We start from the raw sequence: 7,500 nt of genomic DNA, 5'->3' as shown, positions 1-7,500 counted from the left end.
GCAGAATACCTGACCACTGTGACTGACACAAACTTAAGGAAAGCTTTGACTATGTACAGACTCAGTGAGCATAGCTTTGCTATTGAGAAAGGCCGCCGTAGGCAGACCTGGCTCTCAAGAGAAGACAGGCTATGTGCTCACTGCCCACAAAATGAGGTGGAAACTGAGCTGCACTTCCTAACCTCCTTCCCAATGTATGACCATATTAGAGACACATATTTCCCTCAGATTATACAGATCCACAAAGAATTCAAAAACAAATCAAATTTTTACCTAATTTTGATAAACTCTCATATCTACTTTGTGAAATACCACGGTGTTCCATCACGGCAGCAGCAAGATGTGTGACCTGTTGCCACAAGAAAAGGGCAACTAGTGAAGAACAAACACTATTGTCAATACAACCCATATTTGTGTTGATTTATTTTCCCTTGTGTACTTTAACTATTTGCATATAATATGACATTTGAAATCTTCTGTGAGTGTAATGTTTACTGTTCATTTTTATTGTTTATTTCACGTTTGTTTATTATCTACTTCACTTGCTTTGGCAATGTAAACACATGTTTCCCATGCCAATAAAGCCCTTAAATTGAAATAGAAATTGAATTGAATGTGTGTAGAGAGAGGTATTGAATTGATGTTGAATTGAATTGAGTGTGTGTAGAGAGATAGAGAGAGAGAGAGAGACGTAGAGAGAGAATGTGTAGAGAGAGGGGAGAGAGAGAGGTAGAGCGAGGTAGAGAGAGAATGTGTGTAGAGAGAGGGCAGAGAGAGAGATAGAGAGAGAATGTGTAGAGAGAGGGGAGAGAGAGGTAGAGAGAGAATGTGTGTAGAGAGAGGTAGAGAGAGAGGTAGACAGAGAATGTGTGTAGAGAGAGGGGAGAGAGAGAGATAGAGATAGAATGTGTAGAGAGAGGGGAGAGAGAGGTAGAGAGAGAATGTGTGTAGAGAGAGGTAGAGAGAGAGGTAGAGAGAGAATGTGTAGAGAGAGGGGAGAGAGAGAGGTAGAGAGAGATTGTGTAGAGAGAGGGGAGAGAGAGAGAGAGATAGAGAGAGAATGTGTAGAGAGAGGGGAGAGAGAGGTAGAGAGAGAATGTGTAGAGAGAGGGGAGAGAGAGAATCCTCTGCATTATTATTAACAGCAGACTCGTACATATGGGAAAATCCTCTGCATTATTATTAACAGCAGACTCGTACATTTCCTCAATGAAAACAATGTACTGAGCAAATGTCAAATTGGCTTTTTACCAAATTACCGTACAACAGACCATGTATTCACCCTGCACACCCTAATTGACAACCAAACAAACCAAAACAAAGGCAAAGTCTTCTCATGCTTTGTTGATTTCAAAAAAGCCTTCGACTCAATCTGGCATGAGGGTCTGCTATACAAACTGATGGAAAGTGTTGTTGGGGGTAAAACATACGACATTATAAAATCCATGTACACAAACAACAAGTGTGCGGTTAAAATTGGCAAAAAACACACACATTTCTTCACACAGGGTCGTGGGGTTAGACAGGGATGCAGTTTAAGCCCCACCCTCTTCAACCTATATATCAACGAATTGGCGCGGGCACTAGAAAAGTCTGCAGCACCCGGCCTCCCCCTGCTAGAATCCGAAGTCAAATGTCTGCTGTTTGCCGATGATCTGGTGCTTCTGTCACCAACCAAGGAGGGCCTACAGCAGCACCTAGATCTTATGCACAGATTCTGTCAGACCTGGGCCCTGACAGTAAATCTCAGTAAGACCAAAATAATGGTGTTCCAAAAAAGGTCCAGTCACCAGGACCACAAATACAAATTCAATCTAGACACTGTTGCCCTAGAGCACACAAAAAACTATACATACCTTGGCCTAAACATCAGCGCCACAGGTAACTTCCACAAAGCTGTGAACGATCTGAGAGACAAGGCAAGAAGGGCATTCTATGCCATCAAAAGAAACATAAATTTCAACATACCAATTAGGATTTGGCTAAAAATACTTGAATCAGTCATAGAGCCCATTGCCCTTTATGGTTGTGAGGTCTGGGGTCCGCTCACCAACCAAGACTTCACAAAATGGGACAAACACCAAATTGAGACTCTGCACGCAGAATTCTGCAAAAATATCCTCCGTGTACAACGTAGAACACCAAATAATGCATGCAGAGCAGAATTAGGCCGATACCCACTAATTATCAAAATCCAGAAAAGAGCCGTTAAATTCTACAACCACCTAAAAGGAAGTGATTCACAAACCTTCCATAACAAAGCCATCACCTACAGAGAGATGAACCTGGAGAAGAGTCCCCTAAGCAAGCTGGTCCTGGGGCTCTGTTCACAAACACAAACACACCCTACAGAGCCCCAGGTCAACAGCACAATTAGACCCAACCAAATCATGAGAAAACAAAAAGATAATTACTTGACACATTGGAAAGAATTAACAAAAAAACAGAGCAAACTAGAATGCTATTTGGCCCTAAACAGAGAGTACACAGCGGCAGAATACCTGACCACTGTGACTGACCCAAAATTAAGGAAAGCTTTGACTATGTACAGACTCAGTGAGCATAGCCTTGCTATTGAGAAAGGCCGCCGTAGGCAGACATGGCTCTCAAGAGAAGACAGGCTATGTGCTCACTGCCCACAAAATGAGGTGGAAACTGAGCTGCACTTCCTAACCTCCTGCCCAATGTATGACCATATTAGAGAGACATATTTCCCTCAGATTACACAGATCCACAAAGAATTCGAAAACAAATCCAAATTTGAAAAACTCCCATATCTACTGGGTGAAATTCCACAGTGTGCCATCACAGCAGCAAGATTTGTGACCTGTTGCCACGAGAAAAGGGCAACCAGTGAAGAACACACACCATTGTAAATACAACCCATATTTATGCTTATTTATTTTATCTTGTGTCCTTTAACCATTTGTACATTGTTAAAACACTGTATATATATATATAATATGACATTTGTAATGTCTTTACTGTTTTGAAACCTCTGTATGTGTAATGTTTACTGTTAATTTTTGTTGTTTTTCACTTTATATTTTCACTTTGTATGTTGTCTACCTCACTTGCTTTGGCAATGTTAACACATGTTTCCCATGCCAATAAAGCCCTTGAATTGAATTGAATTGAATTGAATTGAGAGAGGTAGAGAGAGAATGTGGAGAGAGAGGTAGAGAGAGAACGTGTGTAGAGAGAGTTAGAGAGAGAGGTAGAGAGAGAATGTGTAGAGAGAGAGGTAGAGAAAGAGGTAGAGAGAGAACGTGTGTAGAGAGAGGTAGAGAAAGAGGTAGAGAGAGAATGTGTAGAGAGAGGGGAGAGAGAGAGGTAGAGAGAGATTGTGTAGAGAGAGAGCAGAGAGAGAGGTAGAGAGAGAATGTGTGTAGAGAGAGGTAGAGAGGGAGAGTGTGTAAAGAGAGGTAGAGAGGTAGATAGAGAGAATGTGTAGAGAGGGGAGAGAGAGGTAGAGAGAGAATGTGTGTAGAGAGAGGGGAGAGAGAGAGGTAGAGAGAGGTAGAGAGAGAATGTGTGTAGAGAGAGGGCAGAGAGAGAGAGATAGAGAGAGAATGTGTAGAGAGAGGGGAGAGAGAGGTAGAGAGAGAATGTGTGTAGAGAGAGGTAGAGAGAGAGGTAGACAGAGAATGTGTGTAGAGAGAGGGGAGAGAGAGATAGAGAGAGAATGTGTAGAGAGAGGGGAGAGAGAGGTAGAGAGAGAATGTGTGTAGAGAGAGGTAGAGAGAGAGGTAGAGAGAGAATGTGTAGAGAGAGGGGAGAGAGAGAGGTAGAGAGAGATTGTGTAGAGAGAGGGGAGAGGGAGGTAGAGAGAGAATGTGTTTAGAGAGAGGGGAGAGAGAGGTAGATAGAGAATGTGTGTAGAGAGGGGAGAGAGAGAGGTAGAGAGAGAATGTGTAGAGAGAGGGGAGAGAGAGAGGTAGAGAGAAAATGTGTAGAGAGGGGAGAGAGAGAGGTAGATAGAGAATGTGTAGAGAGAGGGGAGAGAGAGAGGTAGAGAGAGAATGTGGAGAGAGAGGTAGAGAGAGAATGTGTTTAGAGAGAGGGGAGAGAGAGGTAGATAGAGAATGTGTGTAGAGAGGGGAGAGAGAGAGGTAGAGAGAGAATGTGTAGAGAGAGGGGAGAGAGAGAGGTAGAGAGAGAATGTGTGTAGAGGGGAGAGAGAGAGAGGTAGAGAGAGAATGTGGAGAGAGAGGTAGAGAGAGAATGTGTGTAGAGAGAGTTAGAGAGAGAGGTAGAGAGAGAATGTGTAGAGAGAGAGGTAGAGAAAGAGGTAGAGAGAGAACGTGTGTAGAGAGAGGTAGAGAAAGAGGCAGAGAGAGAATGTGTAGAGAGAGGGGAGAGAAAGAGGTAGAGAGAGATTGTGTAGAGAGAGGGCAGAGAGAGAGGTAGAGAGAGAATGTGTGTAGAGAGAGGTAGAGAGGAAGAGTGTGTAAAGAGAGGTAGAGAGGTAGATAGAGAGAATGTGTAGAGAGAGGGGAGAGAGAGAGGTAGAGAGAGAATGTGTGTAGAGAGAGGGGAGAGAGAGAGGTAGAGAGAGAATGTGTGTAGAGAGAGGGGAGAGAGAGAGAGGGAGAGAGAGAATGTGTAGAGAGAGGGGAGAAAGAGAGGTAGGCCGCCATAGGCAAACATGGCTCTCAAGAGAAGACAGGCTATGTGCTCACTGCCCACAAAATGAGGTGGAAACTGAACTGCACTTCCTAACCTCCTGCCCAATGTATGACCATATTAGAGAGACATATTTCCCTCAGATTACACAGATCCACAAAGAATTCGAAAACAAATCCAATTTTGATACACTCCCATATCTACTGGGTGAAATTCCACAGTGTGCCATCACAGCAGCAAGATTTGAAGAAAATTGTAACCAGGGAAGAACACACACCATTGTAAATACAACCCATATTTATGCTTATTTATTTTATATTGTGTCCTTTAACCATTTGTACATTGTTAAAACACTGTATATATATATAATATGACATTTGTAATGTCTTTATTGTTTTGAAACTTCTGTATGTGTAATGTTTACTGTTAATTTTTATTGTTTATTTCACTTTATATATTATCTACCTCACTTGCTTTGGCAATGTTAACACATGTTTCCCATGCCAATAAAGCCCCTTGAATTTAATTTAATTGAGGTAGAGAGAGAATGTGTAGATAGGGGGGAGGGAGAGAGAGGTAGAGAGAGAATGTGGAGAGAGGGGAGAGAGAGAATGTGTAGAGAGGGGAGGGAGAGAGGTAGAGAGAGAATGTGTAGAGATTGGGAGAGGGAGAGGTAGAGAGATAATGTGTAGAGAGGGGTAGAGAGAGAGGTAGAGAGAGAAAGTGTAGAGAGAGAGGTAGAGAGAGAGGTAGAGAGAGAATGTGTGTAGAGAGGGGAGAGAGAGAATGTGTAGAGAGGGGAGGGAGAGAGAGGTAGAGAGAGAATGTGTGTAGAGAGGGGAGAGAGAGAGAGGTAGAGAGAGAATGTGTAGAGAGGGGAGAGAGAGAGGTAGAGAGAGAATGTGTTGAGAGAGGGGGAGAGAGAGAGAGGTAGAGAGAGAATGTGTGTAGAGAGGGGAGTGAGAAAGGTAGAGAGAGAATGTGTGTAGGGAGGGGAGAGAGAGAGGTAGAGAGAGAATGTGTAGAGAGGGGAGAGAGAAAGGTAGAGAGAGAATGTGTGTAGGGAGGGGAGAGAGAGAGGTAGAGAGAGAATGTGTGTAGAGAGGGGAGAGAGAGAGGTAGAGAGAGAATGTGTGTAGAGAGGGGAGAGAGAGAGAGGTAGAGAGAGAATGTGTAGAGAGGGGAGAGAGAGAGGTAGCGAGAGAATGTGTAGAGAGGGGGAGAGAGAGAGGTAGAGAGAGGTAGAGAGAGAATGTGTAGAGAGAGGGGAGAGCGAGAAGTAGAGAGAGAAAGTGTAGAGAGAGAGGTAGAGAGAGAATGTGTAGAGAGAGGTAGAGAGAGGTAGAGAGAGAATGTGTAGAGAGAGGGGAGAGAGAGGTAGAGAGAGGTAGAGAGAGGTAGAGAGAGAATGTGTAGAGAGAGGGGAGAGAGAGGTAGAGAGAGAATGTGTAGAGAGAGGTAGAGAGAGAGGTAGAGAGAGAATGTGTAGAGAGAGGGGAGAGGTCGAGAGAGGTAGAGAGAAAATGTGTGTAGAGAGAGAAGTAGAGAGAGAGGTAGAGAGAGAATGTGTGTAGAGACTGGAGAGAGAGATGTAGAGAGAGAATGTGTGTAGAGAGGGGAGAGAGAGAGGTAGAGAGAGAATGTGTAGAGAGGGGAGGGAGAGAGGTAGTGGGAGAATGTGTGTAGAGAGAGGGGAGAGAGAGAGGTAGAGGGAGAATGTGTGTAGAGAGGGGAGAGAGAGAGGTAGAGGGAGAATGTGTGTAGAGGGAGAATAAGAGAGAGGTAGAGAGAGAATGTGTGTAGAGAGAGAATGTGTGTAGAGAGAGAATGTGTGTAGAGAGAGGTAGAGAGAGAATGTGTGTAGAGAGACAATGTGTGTAGAGAGGGAGAGAGAGGGGGAGAGGGAGAATGTGTGTAGAGAGAGGGGAGAGAGAATGTGTGTAGAGAGAGGGAGAGAGGGAGAGAGTGTGTAAAGAGAGGTAGAGAGGTAGATAGAGAGTTTGTGTAGAGAGGGGAGAGAGAGGAACAGAGCCAGACTCAAGGACCCCAGGGTCACAAACTAGATTTCAGAGTGTCAGAGGAGCTCTGGACCCTACACACACACACACACACACACACACACACACACACACACACACACACACACACACACACACACACACACACACACACACACACACACACACACACACACACACACAGAAAGACACACACACACATCACAACACAACACACCACTGGCCCCTATATACCCACAGCTCGTATGTCAACGTTAACACAACGTCGCACACACATCACATGTCAACATTCAAGCGACATTCCCCAAGCTCATATATCAGCATCACTCCTAAAAATACTCTGGCTGACAGGGAGAGGTGGGCCGTGAGTGTGTGTGTGTGTGTGTGTGTGTGTGTGTGTGTGTGTGTGTGTGTGTGTGTGTGTGTGTGTGTGTGTGTGTGTGAGTGTGTGTGTGACAGGAGGAGATGGATTCTTCCCTGACATGAAAAGCTCTTATTTTTCTCCTCAGCTCAAAAACAAGCCCCTCCCTGTCTGTGTGACAGAGAGAAGCTGCACAGTTCTAAGCCATCACACACACACACACACACACACACACACACACACACAGAAACACACAAACACACATACAGTGGGGAGAACAAGTATTTGAAACACTGCCGATTTTGCAGGTTTTCCTACTTACAAAGCATGTAGAGATCTGTAATTTTTATCATAGGTACACTTCAACTGTGAGAGACAGAATCTAAAACAACAATCCAGAAAATCACATTGTATGATTTTTAAGTAATTAATTTGCATTTTATTGCATGACATAAGTATTTGATAACCTACCAACCAGTAAGAATTCCGGCTCTC

The 7,500-nt window shown here is 44.1% G+C and overlaps 1 protein-coding gene across 1 annotated transcript in view; it reads right to left on the bottom strand.

The window, feature by feature from the left end:
* The window catches only part of LOC110512627 (ephrin-A3-like), a 142,181-nt gene that overhangs the window by 37,262 nt on the left and 97,419 nt on the right, over positions 1–7,500 (bottom strand). The gene's annotated exons all lie outside the window — the stretch shown is intronic.

The sequence above is a fragment of the Oncorhynchus mykiss genome, chromosome 2 (genome assembly GCF_057628025.1).
Source record: "Oncorhynchus mykiss isolate SJ-2025 chromosome 2, ASM5762802v1, whole genome shotgun sequence".
In the NCBI taxonomy this organism is placed as follows: domain Eukaryota; kingdom Metazoa; phylum Chordata; class Actinopteri; order Salmoniformes; family Salmonidae; genus Oncorhynchus; species Oncorhynchus mykiss.
Note: the sequence above shows the minus strand (reverse complement) of the source record. Positions and strands in the feature narration are given on the sequence as shown.